At 48.3% G+C, this 23457-nt stretch overlaps 1 protein-coding gene and 1 long non-coding RNA gene across 2 annotated transcripts in view; one reads left to right on the top strand and one right to left on the bottom strand.

Annotated features, from left to right (window-relative positions):
• The window catches only part of LOC142566044 (1-phosphatidylinositol 4,5-bisphosphate phosphodiesterase epsilon-1-like), a 305298-nt gene that overhangs the window by 23646 nt on the left and 258195 nt on the right, over nt 1–23457 (top strand). The window lies entirely within an intron of this gene.
• The window catches only part of LOC142566045 (uncharacterized), a 149110-nt gene continuing 126604 nt past the window's right edge, over nt 952–23457 (bottom strand). Inside the window, exons 2-3 of the long non-coding RNA XR_012824956.1 lie at nt 15719–15793; nt 952–7825 (exon numbers count right to left, since the gene is read on the bottom strand). This is a non-coding gene — a long non-coding RNA (uncharacterized LOC142566045). The remainder of the gene's footprint in view (nt 7826–15718; nt 15794–23457) is intronic.

Raw genomic sequence — 23457 nt, 5'->3', positions numbered from 1 at the left:
CTTCGTATAGCTGTCTACTAATTCGCGATCGCAATCGATGCTTCGCCTTTCAGGCAAAACTGCGACTTTTTCTTATGTCTATACCAAGTCCGCGAGAGGGCAAATTTCCCGTACTTTGCTCCAATTCTATGTTTAATTGGGCGCAGTCGACGTTTTGAAATATTCGAAAAACATTCGCATTTACGAATAGCGACAATTCTATTCGAAGACAGAATCGAATAGGACACTGTTCGATTCAGTGTTCGAAAGTTACGAATATTCGCACACCCCTACTTGCGCTAGCTGATTCCAACTTGCGCTTGCAATCTTCCTAATTTCATCAGCCCACCTAATTTTTACTCTCCTAGACTGCGCTTCTATTCCCTTCGCACCCATCTTGTAACTCTAGTGGTCCACCGGTTATCTGTCCTACGCATAACATGCCCTACCCAGCTCCATTTGTTTATCTTAATGTCAACTAGCATATCGGCTATCACAGTTTTCTCTCTAGTCCACACCGCTCTTTTCCTGTCGCTTAAGATTACGCCTAACATTTTTCGTTCCATCGCTCCTTGCGCGGTCCTCCTTAATTTGTTTGTGTACACGTAACACGTAATGAGTAGTGAACACGTAATGCGTACATGTAAACTAACCTGGAACCTTCACACTGAGTACATAATAAGTAAAACTAATAGTATGCTTGGTTACTTACGCCACAAGTTTTCCAAAGCACCACCATCCTTAAAATGATTGCTTTATCAGTCATTACTGCCTCCAAAATTAGAATACGCTGCAGCTGTGTGGCGCACTTACCATGGAAACCTTATTTCCTCACTGGAGCTTGTCCAAAATAATTCAGTTCGATTCATAATTTCAAACTATAACCGTACCTCTAGCATAACATCAATGAAGGACAATCTGTCTCTTCCATCACTTGCATCCCGTAGAGCAACAGCGCGTTTGACACTGTTTCACAAATTTTATTACCATTCCTCCCTTCACAGTAACTTCATTTCTCAACCTCATTACCTATCGAGCCGCATCGATCATCGTCATAAGGTCGGACTTCAAACAGGCAACACTAACACTTTCAGTCAATCTTTCTTTCCCAGATCATCACGGCAGTGGAACCACCTTCCCTCTGAAATTGTATCTATTGTCGACAACAAATTCTTTCGTAAGGCATTAGCTAACATTGTATAATTAGGAATTATTAACATGTTATTTCATTTACTTGCCGTACTACAAGCGACTAAGGACGACACTGGTTAACATTGTACTAACAGGATTTATCAAGATCCTATCTTGTTTACATTGTCTGTCGTACTTACAAACATTAGGCAAGATGTTACATAGTACTGTATAATTAGGAATTACTAACACGCTACATTGTTTATTTTCCGTATTTCTTTGCTATGCTTCCCGTTTTCCGACTCCCCTCTGTAATGCCTTCGGGCCTTGAGGGTACCATAAATAAATAAAAAAATATCAAATGGGGAGTTTTCACGTTTTCGGAATGGAATTGAAATGGTTAGAATTAGATTCGAATAGCTTTACGTTATGAGGCCCAAGGCTCAGCACGTAAATTCTGGAACAGAAAAAAAAAACGCACCTCTTACTGTCTCTAAAAAAAAAAAAAAAGTCGATTTTCAGCGGCTCCCGCACCGCTGCATCGCTCACTCGGCGCTGTCGCGGCACCGCGGGCCAGTTGCCTGCCAGTGCGTCTTGCGGCTGCCTGCGCTCCACAAACGGCGAATGCGATCCTGGGCCGCGTCGCTCCGCGTGGCACTTCCAAGAACCGCACCGTCTCACTGAGCCGGAAAAGAAGGATTAAACGAGAGGGCACGAGGGGGGCCTCGACGGTGGGCTTGTTTGCGGCTATCCAATTGTCGACCCTTCTGAAGAAGCGCACGCAGAAGCACGTCTTCCAGCCTGGGTGCGAGCCTCGCGGTCGATAAGAGAGGGTGGGGGTGGCATTCGATTCGCGGCAGGCAGTGGCGGGAACGTCGAGACCGCGCTCGGGCGCACACTGTGCAGCCGTCGAGGGCCTCGCGATCGGTTCTTCCGCACGACATCGTCCCTGCCGCCAGCCACTGGCTCGCCTCAGACACCGGCGGCTGACGACGCCGGCGAGGCTGAAAAATGTGAGCACGCGGAGTTAGTGCCGAGGGTGGCGCGACTGCTGTGCACCTGGGCGTGTCGCGTGGAGAGCCGTGGTTCCCCGTTCTCCTTTCATCCCGAGGAGTACCTTTTACGCCGCGATTCTTCTTAAAAAGATCGCTCGCTCCGAAAAAAAAAGCGGCAATCGTGCGACCGCTCCTAGGGTTCCGGGGGAACGAAAAGAGAGCACGCGAATGAAGGATACACGTCCGAGCGCTCTAATGATGACGCGTAGAACTTGGCTGCGCTTGCTCGCGAGGTTGTGCGACGAATGCGGTCGGTCAGTGTATAGAGCCGGATCAAAATATAGTTCGAGATTTGTAACGTCGCTCGACGGTTGGCGCTCTTTTGTTCCGCTTCCATATTTTTTGTGTATTTATTTATTTCTTCATGCTGTCAACGCTTTCGCTGGATTATTACGGGAGTGAGAGAGAGAGAGAGAGAAAATGCTAAATGAAAGGTAGGGAGGTCAACCAGGACTGAGCCCAGTTGGCTACCCTACACTGGGGAAAAGGAAAGGGGGACGGAAAGATTAAAGGAAGAGAAAGTCCACTGGGGATATCAGTCGGTCACTCAGTCCGGATCACAGACGCTGACTCAGTCCGGCATCTTTCAAATATCGCAGCAGCGTTTTTGTGGCCTTTTGTAGCTGCGATATGCGAGGCCATGGTCCCAAGAGCTTGTTCAAGGTGAACGGCTTTCCATCTAGCTGATTGAGAGCTGTGCAGAGGTCTTGCCTTTCATCTTCAAAAGATGGGCAGTAGCAAAGTAGGTGTTCTATGGTTTCCTCGACACCGCAGGCATTGCACTCGGCGCTATCAGCCATTCCAATCAAAAATGCATATGCTTTGGTGAATGCGACGCACAAGCGTAAGCGGCACAGCACTGTTTCCTCATTTCGCGGAAGACCTGGCAACAGCCGCAGTTGCATAGAGGGATCGAGGGAATGCAATCGATTTTGAGTGAATTCAGGTGTGTGCCACTTCTCCAATGTCAAAGAGTGCGCTAGCTTGCCTAAGTGTTGGGCTGCGTCGGTCCGCGATAAAGGTATAGAAAGAAGGGTTGCTCCTTCGTGTGCTTTCCTATATATATATAGCAGCTTCGTCAGCGAGGTCGTTGCCGGAGATACCGCAATGACCAGACAGCCACTGAAACACGACGTCGTGTCCTTTCGCGATCATGTGATGGTGCATTTCTCGTATCTCCGACACGAGTTGTTCACATGACCCGCGACGAAGAGATGCCAGAAGACATTGTAAGGCCGCCTTCGAATCGCAGAATATAGACCACCGATTAGCCGGTTGGTTGTTAATATAAGCAACAGCACCTCGGAGGGCAACAAGCTCCGAACCGGTCGATGTTGTCAAGTGAGAAATCTTGTTTTGGATACTTAGTGATCGTGATGGTATAACCACTGCGCAGGTGGAGCTGGTCTGAGTGGAAGAACCATCCGTATATATGCGGACTCGATCAAAGTAGAAAGTGTGCAAACAATCCAGAGCTGCTTGCTTCAAGGCCAAGGTAGGCAGGTCGGTCTTCTTTCTTATCCCTGGAACCGTAAGACGCACTTGAGGTTGTTTTAAACACCACAAAGCTGCGGTTGAACGTGCTGAAGGTGTGATGCCCGATGATAAGGATGCATGCTGACCTTGTTGGAGAAGGACGCCTGTGGTCGTCATTCTGGCAGGCACGCAACAGAGCTTGGTTGCATCCGTGAAACATGACGAATATGGGCTCTAAGCGTTACGGTGCTAATGTAAGTCGTGATCGGATGATCTTGAGCCATTATAAGGACTCCTGCTGTTGAGGCGCTCCGCGGAAGGCCTAGGCAAACACGTAGTGCCTGCGCCTGCACGCTCTGAAGTTCTCGAAGATTTGACTTGCATGTTTTAGCAAGCACGGGAGAGCTATAGCGTACGAATCCGATGAAAAGTGCTCGATATAGCTGTAGCATGGAGCCCACTGACGATCCCCATGTTTTGCCGGCGATGAACTTGAAGACGTGAACAACAGATGTGAGCTTCTTCTTTAAGTGGGCAACCTGAGGGCTCCAAGTGAGGTCCCGGTCTACAATGACGCCCAAAAACCGGTGATTTCTCTTGTAGGAGATAGGCTGACCATTGATGCATACTGGATAACGAGTCATCGCTTTTCGCGTAAAAGCGACTAAGGCACATTTTTCTGTTGAGATGGCAAGGCCTTGTGTGTGAAGGTAGTCAGATGCCTGTGTTGCTACTTTCTGTAGCCGTGCGCGAACCTGCAGGCAAGTGACGGCTGATGTCGAGATGCAGATGTCGTCGGCGTAGATTGAGACACTCACTGTTTCCGGTAGGGATTCGGCCAGCCGAAGAAGCACGAGGTTGAAAAGAATTGGGCTCAGAACACGGCCTTGGGGAACGCCTCGGCATGTGTAGTGGTCGGTAGTCGGACCATTTTCCGTACTTACGAACAAGGACCTTTGTGTCAAGTAGTTTCTGATCCATTGATATACTCGCCCTCCTAGTTCAATTGTCAAAAGTGCGTCTAGAATGGTTTCATGGGAAACGTTGTCGTAAGCGCCTTTCACGTCAAGAAAGAGTGCTACTGATAATCGCTTCCTAGATTTTTGTTGTTCTACAGATGATACTATATCGATGACACTGTCAATCAATCAACGACCGCGTCGAAATCCCGCGATAGAGTCAGGGTAAATATTGTGGTGTTCAAGGTACCATTCGGGACGCATGAGGATCATACGTTCCATAAGCTTCCCGACGCAGCTGGCAAGAACTATAGGCCGATACGATGCCAGTTCGAGTGGCGACTTTCCTGCTTTTAGAAGCGGTACCAGGCGGCTGCGTATCCATTCCTGTGGGACGACACCATCTTGCCATGAACTATTAAAAAGGCTGAGAAGTTCTCTTCGTGCTTCTCGACCTAGGTGGCGCAAAGCAGTATATGTTATGCCATCGGGCCCTGGTGAAGACGAACACCTGCAGAGCGCCATAGCAGCTTCTAACTCTTCCATAGAGAATGGAGCGTCCATACTTGCATCTCGTGGGCCGGGAATGTTGCCTAAAGTCATGTCAGGGACCAAAACTGTGCCGCCGGCGACTTTCACACAAAATTCCTCTGCGACGTCTATCTCACGGCGGTTTTGATAGAGAGCAAGGGCGTTGAAAGGGTGTCGTTGCTGGGGACTTGAGGAAAGACCCCGTCGGGTACGCCACACACGGGACAATGGCTTGCGGGGGTCCAGTGAGTCGCAAAAGCATTTCCATCTTTGATCCGCTAGCTTATCCATTCGGCGTTTGATCTTCTTTTGCATGCGCCGAGCTTCTCTGAGGTCAAGAATTGACTTCGTGCGCCTGTACCTCCTTTCAGCTCGGCGACATAGTGCACGAAGCCTTTCCAATTCAATGTCATTCTTTGTACGCTTTGATGAATGTGTGAAGCAGCCTGTACACTCTTGCATAGCGTCTGCTATTATGTCTTATAATCTGCGTGCGATATGTGTCTTGCATGTGTCTTCTACACGATCTTGAAAGACTGACCAGTCGATTTGGCGAGAGACAACCGGTAATGCGGCGTCTAGTCCATCGATTCTCACATAGGTCGGAATATGATCACTTCCATGGGTTTCAATATCAGTGAACCACTGCACGCTCAAAGTCAGGCAACGTGACACCAAAGTCAAGTCAAGGCAGCTGCTGTACGTAGTTCCTCGCAGAAATGTCCGGCTTCCGTCATTTAGATGACACAGGTTGTGGCCTGATGCAAAGGATATTAGTGACCTGCCCCTCGAATTTATCCTGGAGCTTCCCCATATATGGTGGTGAGCGTTGAAGTCCCCTGTTATTATCCAAGGACCGGGAGTAGCAGCCATAATATCTTCCAGTCTTTTTCTATCAAACTGACTTGTTGGGGAGAGGTAGACGCCAATAAGAGTAAAAGACAGCTTCTTCTTTTTCACAGTAACACAGACGTATTGGTTACCGTCCTGTGGCGCTACGTGTTGGGAAAAATACGTAAAGTCCTTGCGAATGTAAACCAGAACCTTACTACTACGGACACACGTGTTTGAAACAAAAGATTCATATCCTGATAGCCTTATGGAGGCTGATAAGTTCGGTTCACAGATGACCAGTATAGGAAAATGGTTTTCAAATACGAACTGTCGAAAATCTGAAATACGTGACCTCAGGCCTCTCGCATTCCATTGGAATATGGAGGTACTTCTGACATCATCCCGGAACGATCGTTGTTGTTGTCGATGAGCCATGGTTCTGCTGTAGAAGTTCCCAAGCACTGGACTTCTGAAGGCTCGCCAGCACCAGACTGATGGCATCCAGCACTTGCAATGCACTTCGAGCTGTTGGTGTCTGCAGCTTGTCCAGAAGAACACGAATAGCACTCACCAGAGAGCTGATCATAACAACAATTTGTTGATCTTGGTCCGCCAATTTATCAGGAACAGACGAAGGGTCCCCTGCTGTAGAAGTATCATTTCGCTCAGTAGAGGCATGTAACCTTGGGAGTGCAGGGCATGCGTCAGCAGCCGTACTGTTCGATGCACCTATGTCCTTTGAGCTGACTGCGTTTGGCCTGGGCGGAAGAGTAGGTGGTAATATACGTGTGTGGCGTTCTGCAGAGGCTTTGGAGGCCCTTAATCGACGTCGGCGACGTGATCGTCGTCGCTTAGTAGATTGTTGCTGCTTCTCGGTGAGACGAGTAGTCTCTAACCATTTTCTTCAATATTTACATTTCCTTCGAAGATGCATCGTGAGGGCCGCTGCAGTTTGTGCACTTCAGCACACTGGCCTCGCACGTGTTTGTGGTGTGAGGCACAGTGCAGCGAGAACAGACGGTAGTGTTATTGCACACACTACTCACATGGCCAAGCTTCATGCACTTCCAGCACTGCAGTGGTTTTGGTATAAAGGGGCGAACTGAGTGTCGGAAGTGGCCCACTTTTACATGCGATGGGAGGGATTCGCCCTTAAATATGATCTTCACACACCGTGACGTGCCGAGACGAAGCGCGTTTGTGATGATGGTGTTTTCCGTAGCTGGCTTGATTAAGATTGACAGATCGGAGTCGACAATGATCTCGTCAACATCGTAAATTACGCCAGTACGGACTTGGTTGCCCAGCGGAATATAAGGGCGGACTTTCATCCCGCCAAGTTCCGTGACCTTGCGCAAGGAATCCAACGCAGCCGCGTGTTCTACGTCAATCGCTAGCACGTTCTTACGGGCGTTCACTCTGATGTCTGATTTCGTTTGGAACCAGCGCCTCTAGATGTGAAGACACGGCTTGCCTGTTGAGGCGTCTCAGGTTGTCAGTGGCGAGAACTGGCCAGAACAGGATGGTGAGCTCCTCGGTATCCCGCGAAGATCTCACGGTAGACTCACTCGAATTCGATGATGCGCTGAGAAATCTTCGCTTTGCTTTACGACTCCGCACCAGCTCGAAGGCGTCGTCGCAAGAATCTTCACTGCTGACATAGTACTGCATGGTGTCGTCGCTGTCAGTGTCGCTGTCGGTGCCGTTACGCTTCCTGGAAGCAGCCGCCGCGGGCACTGCCGAGTCCGGCGGACGTGCGTGAGACTCCATCTCCATCGCAGTTAAGGAGGAAATAGCAGTTCACTGGCAAAGTCTAAGAAATTCACAAAATGAGTAGAGCTGGAAGACCCGGCGTTCTGCCTGAAAGAAACGGGAGTGAGGTTTTGGAGATAGAATACACATAAACAACAATAATTGACACGACCAAGAATACATTCGGCTAAATAGCAAACAAAAAAGAAGGAAAAGAAGGCATGCACAATGCGTAACGCTAGTGTAGGTTTAGCAGTTCGCACAATACAGACACAGGCAGCTTGTAAATTAGAAAATAAGTACAACAGTGAGAACAAATACAATAATGAGAAGCGCGCCATTAAGGCAAAAAGGAAAGTTACAAGGAAAGGGTATACGTGAAAATTATACGCTTACTAGCTCATCAGTACGTATAAACTAAACTGTTATTTGTGATAATCGTAGAAAGTGATCTACTGTATGCTGTTGTACTATAAGTCGGTCTATATATATATATATATATATATATATATATATATATATATATATATATATATATATATATTAGACAGTTAAGTTTAACTCGAGTTTGGAGTGCAGGTAATCCTGCACCAAAGAACAATTCGATCGGGGAATCTTGGCGTCGATAGCAGTTTAAGGTTCCTTAACGCATTCAGGTGCATTTGATCGCATTTTATGCATTTGTGGTCGCATAAATTGGTGTCCTAGCTCTGCACCTTCCAGACGGTAGCCGGCATCGCCCCGTGGTTGTGGCAGTATTCCGAACTGAACAGATATTCAACCGTTCTGATTTCGCAAGGAATTGCCTTTCTCGCTCATTCAAAGAAAAGACCGCATAAGCATCAACCTTCGCAGTCAAAATGTAGGCACATCGGTTTAGCCGTCTGTTATTTCGCTTAGGCTTTCACAAAGTTCGCCGCAAGAGACATTCTGCATAAAATGTGCCTGAGATATGCTACGCCTTCGCATGAAAAGTTTCTCTAATGAGCAGGAAACTGCGATAATGAGTGCATCACCGGGTAAAAGGTGCTCGTTAGAGTTATCATTAAAGTCTGAAAAATTGACAAATAGGCTCATATTGAAGTCACAAAAGATTAAATGGCGACTTTAGGTGGAGGACCGACTGAACGGAATAAGATCTATGGCAAAGAGCCCACCATTTTCGCTGCCAAGCAACGTAAACGAAGCAACGAAAGAAAACGGCGGAAGCTCTCTACCTCTATGACGGTCGCATGCGCACTGAAACTACACGTCATGGTACCATTGCTGCATTATTACTTAGTTACCTTCATGTATCTACAAGAAGCTGCATCTAACATTGGTTGACGAAGAGAGTCAACAGAATACCGTCGGGCGAACTCCTCGTTCTCGTCGCACTTAATTAATCTCCGGAAAGCCAATTTTTTTCTTGTTCTTCAACGAGCAGAATGAGCACGCTGGGCGTGGGCGGGGCATGGGGATTAGAAAGAGAGAGACAGCAGAAGAAAGGGAGTCTAATCAGAGAGTCAAGCACTAGTGGTAGGTGCGTTCTAGTTTAACGACGCACGTTTTCCACGCAGTTTGTTCGGCGTGCCTGCGCCACAACGAGATGGCCACACAGGGCCGCGAAACGCTCAAATGCGCTGCGCCGTTGACAGTCGCACAAAAAACAGCCGGACCGGCCGCAGCATTTCATTTATGCCCAAAGCACGTGACCGCGAGGCTTTCATACCGCGGCCGATGATGAGGCACCGTCCTTGAAGCGGCTTTGAGCGCGCACGAGCCAGCGATACTTTTGTAGGCTTCGGCCGGGCCGCTTTGTTTTCACGAAAAAGAGAACCTCACCGCGTTCCCGAGGTAAGCTTCTTGCTTCGTTCAAATTCACTGACGGATCGTATTTTACGGTGTGCTGCCCAGCGTACCTGGGCTTAGAGGTGCGCGCTCTCGGACCAAGGACACGGGTGAGCTGAAAGTCTTAGGTGCTTAAATAGCGCTTGGGTCCCAAAAGAAGGGCCTGATATATGGATCTCGCATACACACAGCTTCATTGCGATGAGCATTTTAAGTCATGATTTTTTTGTCTTCTTTATTTTCTTCAAAGAGGCGTTAGCCTGGCTCTCGTACTCGTTGTTAATTAGCTGCCGTTTCTTAAAATCCGCTTGTAAAAACAGCTTTCGACTTTTCAATAAACCCGCCGAATAAATGCAGGCTAAAGAGCATCGCAGAGTGCTTTTTTCACGTTCTGTATTTATGCCAGTGCTCTCCTCGCAATTTTTTTTTTTGCTAGTTTCTTTTAGCTTCCGACTAAAGGCTAAGCCGGATCAGTTTGTTTTTCATTCGCCGCACTCCGCCGACATGAATACTTGCTCTTGCCTCGAAACTTCCTCAGCGGCAGATTCCTGGGTCACGATAGCTCCGCATGCTTTTCTTGCTGTTGCTATGGTTTGTTTTCGCGTTCTTGATGAGCATAAGTAGAGCTGTCAGTATGCATCATGTGTTTTGGCGGAAAACCTAGGTATGCTTACGCTCCCATCACACACGTACGCACGCACGAAAGGAGAACAGAGAACAGGAGTAGGTGGAAGGAAAACTATAGGATCTGGTGACTCGATGGAATAATGAAAGATTTCTCGAAACTTTGAAGGTAAATGAAGCTCACGTGGCTGGCTGCGAGCGTTAATTAGTTCGCCGAATTAGATACACGTGGGAAACTTGATTCTTGACGCACGTGGAAGGTCAGGGTCATCTGCGTCGCTCTTTTTTGCGAGCTGTAAAAAGCATGTTCTTGTTATTTTGTTGCGTTAGTTAAAAGATACCGGACTTTGTAACAAATGGTGACTGTACACTGTGTGACGTAGAATGGGATGGTGACGCTGTGTAACACTAGGGACGCCTTCGCAGACAGCGTGAAAGTTTTGTATTGCGTGTGTGTGCGCGTGTGTGTGTGCGTGTGTGTGTGCGTGCGTGTGTGTGTGCGTGTGTGTGTGCGTGTGTGTGTGCGTGTGTGTGTGTGCGTGTGTGTGTGTGCGTGTGTGTGTGTGCGTGTGTGTGTGTGCGTGTGTGTGCGTGCGTGTGTGTGTGTGTGTGCGTGTGTGTGCGTGCGTGTGTGTGCGTGCGTGTGTGTGCGTGTGCGTGCGTGTGCGTGCGTGCGTGCGTGTGCGTGCGTGCGTGCGTGTGCGTGCGTGCGTGCGTGTGCGTGCGTGCGTGTGCGTGCGTGCGTGTGCGTGCGTGCGTGTGCGTGCGTGCGTGTGCGTGCGTGTGTGTGCGTGTGTGTGTGTGCGTGTGTGTGTGTGCGTGTGTGTGCGTGTGTGTGTGTGCGTGTGTGTGCGTGTGTGTGCGTGTGTGTGCGTGTGTGTGCGTGTGTGTGCGTGCGTGTGTGTGTGTGCGTGTGTGTGCGTGTGTGTGCGTGTGTGTGTGCGTGTGTGTGCGTGCGTGTGTGCGTGCGTGTATGCGTGCGTGTCCGTGGTCTTCGTATTTTTTATTATTTTTCTCTCTTTCACCTATCAAATCTCTTTGCCCCTCCCCTGGTAGAGGGTAGCAAACCTGAGATAATCCCTTTCCTTTGCCTTTCTCTCTCTCTGCACAAAGCATGCAAGGCTTGCTAATGTTAAACAAAATCTTATCAAAGGCTGGAGCCAATCAATGTCTGAAAAATGTCTTTTTTTTCTCGCTATAGCACTCACCTGTTCACGGCTTTATATTCTTGCTGTATATCGCGAACAGGGTATGTTTTATGGGAAAAACTTTCATTGCTGTCGTCGGCGTGTTAGTAGCTAGAATAACTTGACTGACATTAACAATCCCTGCGCGTTCCTTGGTACGGCTGGAAGATTGTCCGCCCTCCATTCAGACAGTGCTTCGAGACCGACCACACTGCTCGTCGGTTCACGAAGCAATGGAGGTGTCTGCGTTTATTAAGTAGGTCTTGCGACCGCCTTTGCCTGAGTGGCATTGCCAGCACCTGTGTACGCTTTCATCGCGCTTCTCCGTTCGCACTTATCTCGTTTGTCTGTTTTAACGCGATAGTTTTAAGGTCCCCATGTCGTGTCCGGCGTCGGACGTCGTTTCGACAAAAAGAATTTCGAACCACGCATGCCCGGGCTCTCTATGTGGCGCAAGGGAGTTCCTGAACTAATTGAATTTCTCAAGCTAAAATACGTAGAAAAATGGTAAAGTACGACTTACACACAACCTACAGATGTGCCAACGTCGAATTGCAATTTGAATGTACCAGAAAGCATGATTCCGTTGCGCAAAAACTAAAAACAATACACAAACCCTTTTTCCAGTGTTTCTGCCATTCATAGAGCGGCCATCGTCTCCCATATTTGCGCGCGCAAATATCAAAGGCCATAAAGCAGTGAGCCCGCTTCCTTGCAACAACTCCAGATGGGCTCGCCTCCGCCAAAATTGATTATGAAGAATGACTGAGGAATATGGAAGAAAGTAAATGGGCTGGGAGAGTGTTGAGGTATCCGTAGAGGAAAAACATTGATTCATAGTGGAGGAAAACGACTAGTAAGCTTACCAGCAAGTATGCGACCTGTAGGGTGGGCAACACAGCAACAAAGAACGTCAAGCTGAAAGTCAGAGAGGCCGACACAATCTCATGGGTGGTGGCAATGGAAAATAAACCTGCCATGAGTAACTACTTAAGAGGAAAAAACGAAATCGGGAAAGAAACAATTTATGATAACTCAAAGGGAAGCTCATTACTTTTTGAAGCGAGATCGGGACGCCTTAGAACACGCACCTATAAAGCGAGATATAAGAAGGAAGAAGAAGTATGTGCTTGCTTCGGTAAAGCTAGGGAAACGATGGAGCATGTTTTATTAGAATGTGAAGGCGTCTGCCCAGCGGTCGATTTAGGTACCACTGGCCTCCTTGGAGCCCTTCGGCTCAGCGAGAGCAGTGGAAAAGTAAACATGTCTGCACTAGAGATTAGTAAGAGGCGATTGGAAGATTGGTGGAAGAAAAGTAGGGAAACGACAAAAAACGGAGACGTACAAAAGCAAAGTTCGCAGTAGGGGATCAGAATATTTGGTTGCGGGAGTTCATAGGGCTTTTTTTTTCAATTTTCTTCTTTAACCTAGGTCGGACATTAGGCAGTATAATAGCAAGAGCTTGGTGGCGCAACCCACCGCGCCATTTCAAAGGGTACGCTCATAACATCCATCCATCCATCGCGGCCCACTAAAGAGGCCGCGTTTCTACCAGAACGCATAGCGTTCGCCGCCAGCATTTCCCGGTAAACATTACTGTTACATAAGTTGCAGTTGCCGGGAAGCGTGAGAAGCAGTCAGGGATCTTTGAATGCTTTCACGTTCCATTCTTAAAGGCGCAGCTTAAGCGTCCTCCAAACTTTTGCTATTCCAATTCAAATCTTCGCGATAACCAAGACTGTGACCGGGCTAGTTGCTACGTATCCATGGCTAAAGACAATGCAAGACAGACATGAAGACAAGTCACCGATGGCGCAAGGTCGAAGTTAGAGTTCGTGTCGTTTGTACATTGATTTCCGGTCTGTATTGCACTACCGTCAAGAAAACGGTAGTCAATACAAATTCTAGGTCTGCCTCAACATCTGCAACAATCATGTTCGCCCAAGAGCACACATTCCCAAAGTGCATCGCTGTTGTTTCTCGAAGAGCGCAAATTCATCAACTTTCCCGCATCCTCGATCACCAGCTGGTCTTTCTGGCCCTCACAAAGAGCTCTAGCAACGTTTTCGGAAGTTATGTTCACCCATAAAGGCCATCTTCCAATAGGAGGACGGCCTTTCATCTGCAGTAAGACATTTATCTTCGTTGTTTGTCGTGCCTGCAACAGTGTCAGGAGCGCCGTAAATGTTGCGGAGAGAAAGACAGAGAGTGAGAAACCTATTATCAGAGAATAGCTGAGAGGTTGGCCTGAACTACTATGTTCGAGCCTGCTACTTAGCATTGGGGCAAGGGGAACGGTAGTAGAGGGAGAAAGTGAAGATGATGATCATATGAAGATAAAAGGTATCTATAAAACATTTAAGAAACACCTTAAACGCTTTCCGAGATTACCAAGTCCAATCACCCTAGAATTGCTCTGAAGCAAAAGAGGCTGCCATTATTTAATAAGACGAATATGGACCGAATACGCGTCTATGCTGATCAGTCATTTTCATCATCCAGCTTCATAGATGTTGCTGTCATTCTGGCTAACCTAATCGTAATCCAGTATAAGTTGTCCCATCTGACAGCATGAAGTGGGACAGAGCTTCCCGCCCTGCGTGCTGCTGTAAAGTAGGTCTTGCCAGAGCAACCTCGCGAAAGTTTCATATATTGGTTATTTTAAGGCATCCCTTCTGAATTTCCAGTTTGCCCTAAATCATAATATTCATCAGCGGTTCGTACATGAGACAAGAGAGGATCACTATCAAGGTCTTCGGGTGTTTCACCGAACACTTTCAAATATTTTTAAAGGTTACCTGTTCATGAGTAGACCAATTCATGAGCTGGTCTACTTGAACAGGCGGACATTACTTGCGCAAAAATTGACATGCATAATAGACTAATTAAAAAATTCACAAACTAAGTTTTTAACTAATTACCTTATGGCCCATATTGCAATTTACAAATTCTAGGCGTGGAGTTCGCAAGTCGGATCTACTTGGAACGAATTCTCAGGATTACACCAGTTTCGAGATATTAATTCCCAAAATTTGCGGGGAAATGCACTGACGTTGCAGTTACTTTCGTGCTTGAATCCATAAACCACGTTTTGTTAAGAAAGTAACTGGATCGCCAATGCATTTCTCCACAAAGTTTGGGAATCAATATCTCGAAACTGCTGTCATCCTGAGAATTCGTTCCAAGTGAATCCGCCTTGCGAACTCCGCGGCTAGAATTTGTAAATTGTAATATGGGCCGTAAGGTAATTAGTTAGGACTTAATTAGCGACTTTTTGCTAATTAGTCGATTATGCATTTCAATTTCTTTCAGCAAGTAGTGTCCACCGCTTCGAGTAGACCACCTGATAAACTAGAGTTGTGCTATCTGCCACACGCAACCTTTAAGAATTTTCGAAGTGTTCGCTGAAACACCCTGTATATTTCCGTGGCTGGTGGCAATGACTCAGACAACGAGGCCTGCCTGGTTCGCCCATAAATAAACTAAAGCCGAAAAGTTCGAATTCCCCTATCCATAACTGACGCTGCAAGGGAACTTTATTTCCCGTTTACAGCCATGACAGGTACTCACTGGTCTTCTAATCTTTTGTAGCACCATCTGTGCACACTAAGACCCTTCCTTAAAGCTGTAACTGTCCTTCCAAATTTTCCGCTCTGATGCGGTGTTCCTCTGCAGTCTATCGCTCGGGGTGGCATTTACGAAGGCTTATGCGTTCCTTACTGGAATGAGTGGCACGGCTATGTGCAACTGTTGCTGGAGAGCAGAGACCATCGAAGACCTCTCCCGCCTTTGTTCCCGTTTCGACGTCCAGCACAGCCCTCCACACAGTCGATTTAGACCGCCTTCAGAGGCGGAGATCCTTGGACTATAGCTGCGTGCGTCGCTGGCGCAGAATGAAATGAGGCCGTTGTTATAAATACTCAAGTCGACAGGTTCCTGCGACTGTTTCCGCGTTCGCTCTTTTCGTCGGAATGGCAGTGCAATGCAGCTTTAGTTAAGGTGTAGGTTTTAGCTCTCTCCGTTCTTGCTCTCTCTATTTGTTTTCCTTTCGTGACAATAAAACCATAAATATTAGTGGATTAGATCAAATTTAGAAGCGTCACCGGACGCATTTGTTTTACCTACCACCGAAGGGCGAAGAACTGGGTGCCTGACTTTGCACCAACTGACGTACACTACGCTAGAAATACCGCCAGATGTACAATCGTCAACTTCCTGCCGCTATTGTTTCACTGCTTTTTTACTGTAAATAACTGTAATACTAAGATACGCTGGGCAAATTCACAAAGTTCAATTTTTGGTCTATTCTTTGTATGCGTTCCGAGGACAAAGTCTTAAATTTATCGAATAAACACGCTACCAAAGCGCAGATGTTCAGTGCTGGTGGCTTCAGTTGGAACCACTTGTGTTATCTTCGTCCGGCCACTCCAGTCATCTGCATAGGAGAAGCAAGATTCGGAATCACTCTCTGTCTATGTCAGACATATAGATCTAGCGCCCAAGCCGAACGCTCGTCCGGTTTTTAGAGCAATGGGCGCGCCAGAAACAGACAGTGATGAATAACTTCTCCAGTAGCTTTGACCCGACGCCGCCGCAAAACATATACTCGAATAGCAGAAAGGGGTTGGTGTTGCGGCTCCACAACCGAGTCAGAGATCAGAGCCGCTGCGGCAAAAAATTCGGGGCTTCCCGGAGTGGAGCCGATCACTGTATGAGAATTAGGCGAGTGCTTTTTGAGCGTTTTGTGTTAACCTGCCCAACATGAAGTCGCATATCAGAGCGCTCCACAGCGTTTGAAAACTACTAACCAGGGATAGCTTTGCACTGTATTTGTTGCTGCTGACGGAGAGAATGTCTGATACGTCCTTAACATACGGACAGAAGACCATGCATGTGCGCCTATCGCTGCAGTTGCGCAGGAAATACAAATAAAACAAAATAAAATAAAGGAAAATATGAAAGAAAAGCTGGGAAATAGACACGTGAGGAAGAGGAGCGCAGTGCCTGAAGTGGGCTCCCCACAGAAGTGCGAGCTCAGGCCGCATGGGGACACCGAGCGAGCACGCAAGAACACAGTATTGCCCTGAGTTAACGGAAACCGTTTATTGTATCCGGCGACACCCGACACTGCACAAACGCCCGGTCCCGGGGCGACGGGGAACCAAAGGGGTCCCGCACCAAGGGCGCAAAATACAGTCGGGAGCGCCTATAGCACGTCGCTGGAAGAGCACGGACCCCAAGCTGGCACACGCCGCTAGGAAAAGTCCCGGCGACTATGCTACTTCCTCTCGCTATAACCAATGGGCCAACTCGCGAGATTTCGGTCAACCTCCTTCGGCTTGGGCAATCCGATAAGTGCGGCTCAAAGTGGTACGACCTCGCGCGAGCACTAGGCACCCAGTCTTCGGCTTAGCGTCGAGACAGGATCAACACGAGGTACGCGCTCCCCGCACGGGCAAAGGCACCGTGCGTAAGCTCAGTCCTAGTCACAAAGGTATCGACGGACGAGAGGAAGCATGCACGTACCCGGCGCAGTCCCAAGGGAGAAAAGGCACGCTACCGTCATGACAGTAGCCACCAGGGGCCGCTTTATGACGTCGTAGCTCCGCCCTTACCGCGAACCATCGCGAGTGGAGCGCCACCGCTGACAACCGGTTCGGAGCGAGGAGGCAGTGAGGCGTAGGGATTGCAGAAACAGGTGAAATGTGCCCGCGCAATGGCGCCGTCGAATTCCCTAAATACCTACAAACTCGAAAAGCAGCAGCTTGAGATTGGTTATAACTCGAGCCCTTTGCGGGGCCCAGAGGATATATGTTGAGCTGATGAGCTCGAAATCGCGCTTATGATTGCGATTTTTTAGAATTTGCAAAAAGTATCCATGTGCTCAGTTTACCACTACGCGGTGTTAGCTTGTTAGTGATTTTAAAACTGAACATGATTAGCTCTAAGAGGACGACACAAAGAAAAGCAGGCACGACATTCGGCTTATTGGTGAGCATCACGGGACATGTTTCTCGCATATGTCTTCGTGGCGTGTTGTCAGCGCTAACCGTTGTCGGTCATGAATGTCGCGAACTAGCCCAAAGCGTGATATTGTTCTGGCCTTCCTTCATGTTGTACTGTAAGCTCCCACGTTCTTCATGCTTATACGGTGAGTCATTGGAGCACTTTAATGGATTCGAAGGAATATCATTTCAGGCGTAGTCACACGTAGACCTGGCGTATCGCGGGCACGCGACTATCAATCCAAGCATAACAGTGCGGTAGAAGAGAGCGAGACAATACGGCCGCCCCTAACGAGAGGTACATACTGATCTTTTTACTCAAATAGGCGCGCTCGTTAAAATACGCTGAATTTAAAGACACACATTTCCTTCTAACTTGACGTTGTTTTCCTCACGTTCTCCTCAAAATAGTAGCACAGTTGGTACCTTTGCGATATGCAACAGACTATTGTGCCGATGCTCGGTCATTTCTTCTATTTTTTTTATGTGAACGCATCAAATAATCCATTGGGCGAAAAAGCCGGCGGCTTCTGTAGCAGCGAAACGGCACCTAAATTCCCATTGGTTGTGACGCACGTCACGAGCGCGCCTCGACGGAGCAAAGCTGGCGAAAGGGAACACATGCCGCGCCGGCAGGGCACCAGGTATTGTGTGAGGGGAGAGGGCATCGCCGAGACATAAAGCCCCTTAAACTTCGTAAAGTAGCGAAACCCTCCTACTCCGCCTTCACTCCTCTTCGTTGCTCCTCTCGACCGTGGCGCCGCCTACACTGCTCGAGCGTAGCAGCGGCGCCAAGATGCGCTCCTCGCCACTCCGTAGACGCTTCTCGAGCAAAAATGGCGCTGATGCACGGCGCGATGACCCACGCGATGCTATTAGGCCAATAGCGACGCGGCGTCGGCCAGAGCGCGCGAGGAGGAAGCGGCATTCTTCAAAACGTGGCACTACTTTACGAAGGTTAAGGGGCTTTACCGAGACGCCCTCACCCTTTCTTTCGTTCACGGAAGCCGGCGCGCGGTCCGTATCTCTCTCTCTTACCGCCACTGGGTTTATCTGCTGAGCGCGCTTGCCGGTCTTGGTGGCCGCTGCTGCTTCCTCGGTCTCTCGTCGCGCACGTCGTCGGTGGCATGTGGTGTTAGCACCGCAGGTTGCTGCTGCTTGCTGGCTCGGCCAGCACGTACCGCTATGGTACGTTACTCGGAGCGCGAAACTCGAAACACCGCTCAACGGCGTTCAATTGGACATTAATGCTTTCGCATTCACAACGCATAAGAAGTGCTTAGGTGTCCTCAGATTTTTATTTATTTCAGTCGCGAATCAATGAAGCATAGCTGGGGATGTTGTCGACCGCGAATAAACGTCACCCCAACTGAATCAGGGCACATCGACCGTCTCTCAGTGTACCGCGCGTAGCATGTTCCTGGCAGAAAATTGTAAATTTGAGAAAACTCAAAGCTGAGTTGATTCGTTGCCTTATGTGCATATTTGATCGTTCCTCGAGAAATGTGGAATCACTGTAGCGCCCGATGTGCCACGTCGCATATTCTTTCGGCTATATGACCGTTTTCATAAATCCCTTCTAATTACCTTCTTCTTAGTTAAATTCAACAAAACTCACCGTCAATTTACTCTATATGACATGAAAATTACAAGAAAGGTGTTGCAACCAGTTTTGCATAGCTCACATGACATGTAAGCTAATACGTTCCGCTAAGTTTTACTGGTATCATTCACGTCAGGAATAGGGTAGTGTTCCCTCCGCAGAAATTTTACAGAATCACCGTGGTAGCAGTAACTAGCCCAATGAGTAAAATGAAAGCACAGGAAACACTTCGGCCATCCAAAGACTGATTATTTTAATGAGATCAGCGTAAATATTCGGAGAGGGAGTCGCATCTCTCTTCATTTTCCTTGGATCGCAATCCCTCCCGTCCCCCCACACACTTCTGCCTACAGCGAGGTCACGTTTATTCCTACGGACAACTATATCAGCCTCTTATCAGCGGGACGCCGCGGAATGCCATTATAACTAAATATACTGTGAGGGGTGTATCGTAATTTTTAGCGTGTGACGGTATGGCGTGTCTATCACTGAACTATCGCGTGACTGTGCCGTACAGATCCGCAGTCGGGCAGGCCCCGTTTCTTCAGAAGCTGTTCATTTCCTCACCTTAAGGAAGATGAACGAGGTTCTCGAAACTACATGGGGCCGGGGTTCGCAAAAGGGATCATTCGCGTCAGAATTTCAGATTAAAATGCGCTGATGCGCACGTTTAATCCGTCATAAGGAACGTGAAGGTTCTTTTTCGTTTTTATTCTTCGTGGATGGCTGCACTTTCGCGCCGATTAACGGTAAATAAAGAGACATTCGTTGTCCTTTTGTCTCCGGACAAGTAGAGCAGAAGGAAGTGAAAAATATAACCAGAGGAGGGACGAGGAGATTTTGCTTGATCCGTTATGTTCCCGCCTTGATTGTTTGTCTCGGCTTCGTTGCTAGAACGAAGGGGAATGAGGAACATCGATAAATGTTTTACGGGTGCGAAGAGAAGGCGAGTTGGGTGAGAAGCGATGCAATATGGCAGGGAGACTAGACGCCAGACAATGGGCCGAAAAGATGAACGCCACGCGCGTGGGACAGCTCCTAAAGTCTCAATTCATTTTTCAGCGCGGAGAGAAAGTAAATAGAGAGAAGGCGTGAGATTTAGAAAGCGCTGGCTTTACTACGGCTTCCCACGCCCCAAGCCAGCTTTTCTGAAAAGATAAAGGTTAAAGGCGGAAGGACCGATAGAGCTGCGGCGTATCCAACCGCCGGGCAGCAAGCAGTCTCGGAAGCTTTTCCGGCGGCCGAGTACGTAACTCTCGATCGTTGGTCATTCGGGCACTGCTGTTGCCGAAGGAAGAGTTGGCCAGACCCAGCACAGACTGGTTCTTTCGGGTTTTTCTTCTTTTGCGAGCTTTGAAGGAACGCGGGGATGGAAGCGAAAGAGAAGGTTAGTGGAAGATCGGCAGCGCATACCTTCTTAGGCGGTGCGGCTCTCTGTCAGTGATCCTATTTCTTGGCGCTTGTGTCTTTGCTTGTTGCCTCGCGGGCGCGGGCTAGCAGCTGCGCGAACCACAAGCACCAGCCGGAAGAGAGCGCGAGGCATCGAGCGGGCGTGCTTGGGTTCCCTTGTTGCTGGCTTCTTCCTCGTCCAAGCGATGCTGCGCACCCGACGGCGCTGGAAACGAGTATCGACAGGGGCCGGTCTCGCGCGGCGTCGGTGTGGCCTGCACGGCCGGGTTACTCGGAAGCAGAGCTCCTTTTCTTCCAGAGAGATGAGAGCATGCAGTGTTCTATGCGCACTGTGCAAGGATTCAGTCATTAGCGGAAAGCGGGTGTGACAAATGGCTTTGCTTGTGCGTATCGACCTATAATCAGAGCTCTGTTTGATACGCTTAGCGATTGTTCACCTCCCGTATGCAGCTTAATCTACACCTTTTGGTGTCGCTGCAGCAATAATTCGATTTCGGTACACGAGGCCTTGTGGCTTTCCTCTTTTGTCGTGTCAGAACTTGTGCCTCGTTACCCACCGCACTAACTCTGTTTACTTCTATTCCCATAAATTGGTCGCGTGCAGCAGCATGTCGCGCTAAAAGTAGAATCAGGGCGATATGAAGGACGGCGTTGGATGATCACTACCATAACGTCAGTGACTAGTCCTGGCGTTTGCCAATCGGTCCTTACTTTAGGCACGTATAGCAACATTTCCAACACCACTCGCACTTGTACCCTTATAATCGCGTTTTGAGGCAACGACGCATTTTTTGTGCGTTAACGGGAAACTGCGCTGAGCGAAAACCTTTCTTGTGATATATGAACAGCCTGAAGGGCAATCTCTCCCTTGAGTGTACACAATTCATCCCAACCAAATATGCTAGTCATTTAAAAATGACGGTAGGCACTAGTGGAGAGCAAAGCAGTCTATCTTGTGAGCCACTGTCTATCCGTGTATGTGTTAACCAAACTAAATGATACCTTAAACTAATTGACAAAACTTACTGATAGTATTTTAAATACCTAGCTAGATGTCAGAACGTTCAAAAACCTCTCAATCAACTGTTTCCCACCAGACAAGGTTTGTGTGCGTTTTGTTTGTCTTTATCAAACGAAAATAATCTCAACAGCTTAAGAAAAGAATCACCAGCAGCTAATAACGTGTCGTTTCGCCAAGCACGGCTTTCTCACGCTGAACCACGCATAAGTTTGCTTGTCGGAAAGAGCTCATTTACATATCCTGAATGTTCCTTCCGAGGTTCTAATTAACGCGGTTGCCGTTAAGTAGATGGTTAAATGGCCAAATTATTACTCAGAAGATAATCATGCAAATTTGGAAATGCTAACGACTAGGCTGCACAACTGAAAACCGCAGTCAGCGCTGACACCGCGTCTCTCTAAATTTTCTCCCCCTTCATTGTACTAAAAATACAAAGCATAATAAACTCTACTAAAAAACCAGTTGCCATCCGTAGTAAAACGTTCGTTCCACTCACCTTCCCCTATTATCAGGGTCTCCCAAAAAGCTACACCTTGCAACCCTCCGTCCTTCAACCTCTGAGGAAGGCGCCACCTAAGGGGTTAAGATACCACATTTTAGTTAGATATCTTATTTTCTTTGCATTTTCTGTCATTTGTCTTTACTGCGCATACATTTATGTACGAGAATCACAATTGGCTAGGTCCTGTTAGGAACCGCTCCAGCGTACTAAGTGCGCTGTCAGTTACGGACGTATGAGCGTGGCTGTCCGAAAAATTTCCGCACATTTGGTTTATTTTTGTACAACTTAACCATGGCTGCGTGGACTGAGTTTTACAGCTCATTCCATTTAGATGTCCAGCTCGTCTTTCGATACTATCGCGCACGCACACATTCGTGCAAACCTTACGCTCATCTGAAATCCGCGATCTGCAGCCTCGGTTATCCATGGATATCGAGCGCGATCTCTGCTTATCAGCTGCGCTTCTTTCGGTTCGTAATTTTGTAACATTCCCATTTTGTATAAACATGCGCAATATTGACGCTGTGTCGGAACGCGCGTCTGACGGGGCTTCCGGCATCCGCATCACAACGGCGCATCCGGTGGCCCGCTTTGCGTGATAGAGCTGCCGCATAATATGACGGAGGTTACGTAAGCGCTGTTTATGCGCATTATTTGCTGCCCGTTACTCTTGCGTACAGGTGGCAGGCCGTCGAATGAGCGACATTTTGACAGCAGTGTTTGCAGGAACGGCGCTGCAGGTCCCCAGAAGGGGAGCAAGAAAGGGAACTAGTTGCTGCCTGCCTTATAGAGAGGCCACGTGAAGATGTCCGTGTGCACAAAGGCACGCAGAGCGTAACATGCGTTGTTTGGAGCGAGTGCTGGTGGCTGTTCATCCAGTGGTCCGTTGCAGCATCACGTCTGGGCGCGCATCCGAGACCCCCGACGCGCGGCGGCTGCCCAGGCGCTGATTGATCACCGGATCGCCGCGCTGCCCCCAGCGCGCGCACAGGCTGGCGCCGCGATAGTGGAGCAAAACCCTTCGGCGCGTGCTGCCGGCAAGTGACGCCCGGCTTGCTTCGCCGCTGCCGCCTTGATCACATATCCGACGACGTTGCTGATCTTTCTTTCTGGACGTTTTTTTTTTTTTTTTTTCTACTGCGGCTTCTTTCGCTTCTCTTTTGCAGTGCTCGGACTGCTGGGTGATCCTCGTTTTTAAGTAACCCTTCGTCTTCGTCAGAATTCTTGTCTCCCTGCCGTTTTGGTATTCGTGAACTCGTGTCAACGTTATTCAAGGTTGAACTGTTCACGTTTTGCGATGAGCTGGAATAGCACATTCTTCAGCCTCAGCCGAGCTACCACGGAACTTCACTTGTGCAAAACTGTCATGGTTTAATTATGCGCAGAAAGAGTTCGCATTCTTCTCTTACAAACGCCGGTTATGTACAGTCAACCACAAAAGTTTACGGACCACGGGATCTCGGAAAACGTTCAATTTTCGAGCCGCCTGTAACAGTATAGTCAGTAACAGCGAGCATCACAATGATGTTCGCATATATTGGTAGAGGATATATAAATG

Source organism: Dermacentor variabilis, unplaced genomic scaffold (genome assembly GCF_050947875.1).
Source record: "Dermacentor variabilis isolate Ectoservices unplaced genomic scaffold, ASM5094787v1 scaffold_12, whole genome shotgun sequence".
NCBI classification, from domain to species: Eukaryota; Metazoa; Arthropoda; class Arachnida; order Ixodida; family Ixodidae; genus Dermacentor; species Dermacentor variabilis.
The sequence above is the reverse complement of the archived record's forward strand: the minus strand, read 5'-3'. Positions and strand labels throughout refer to the sequence as shown.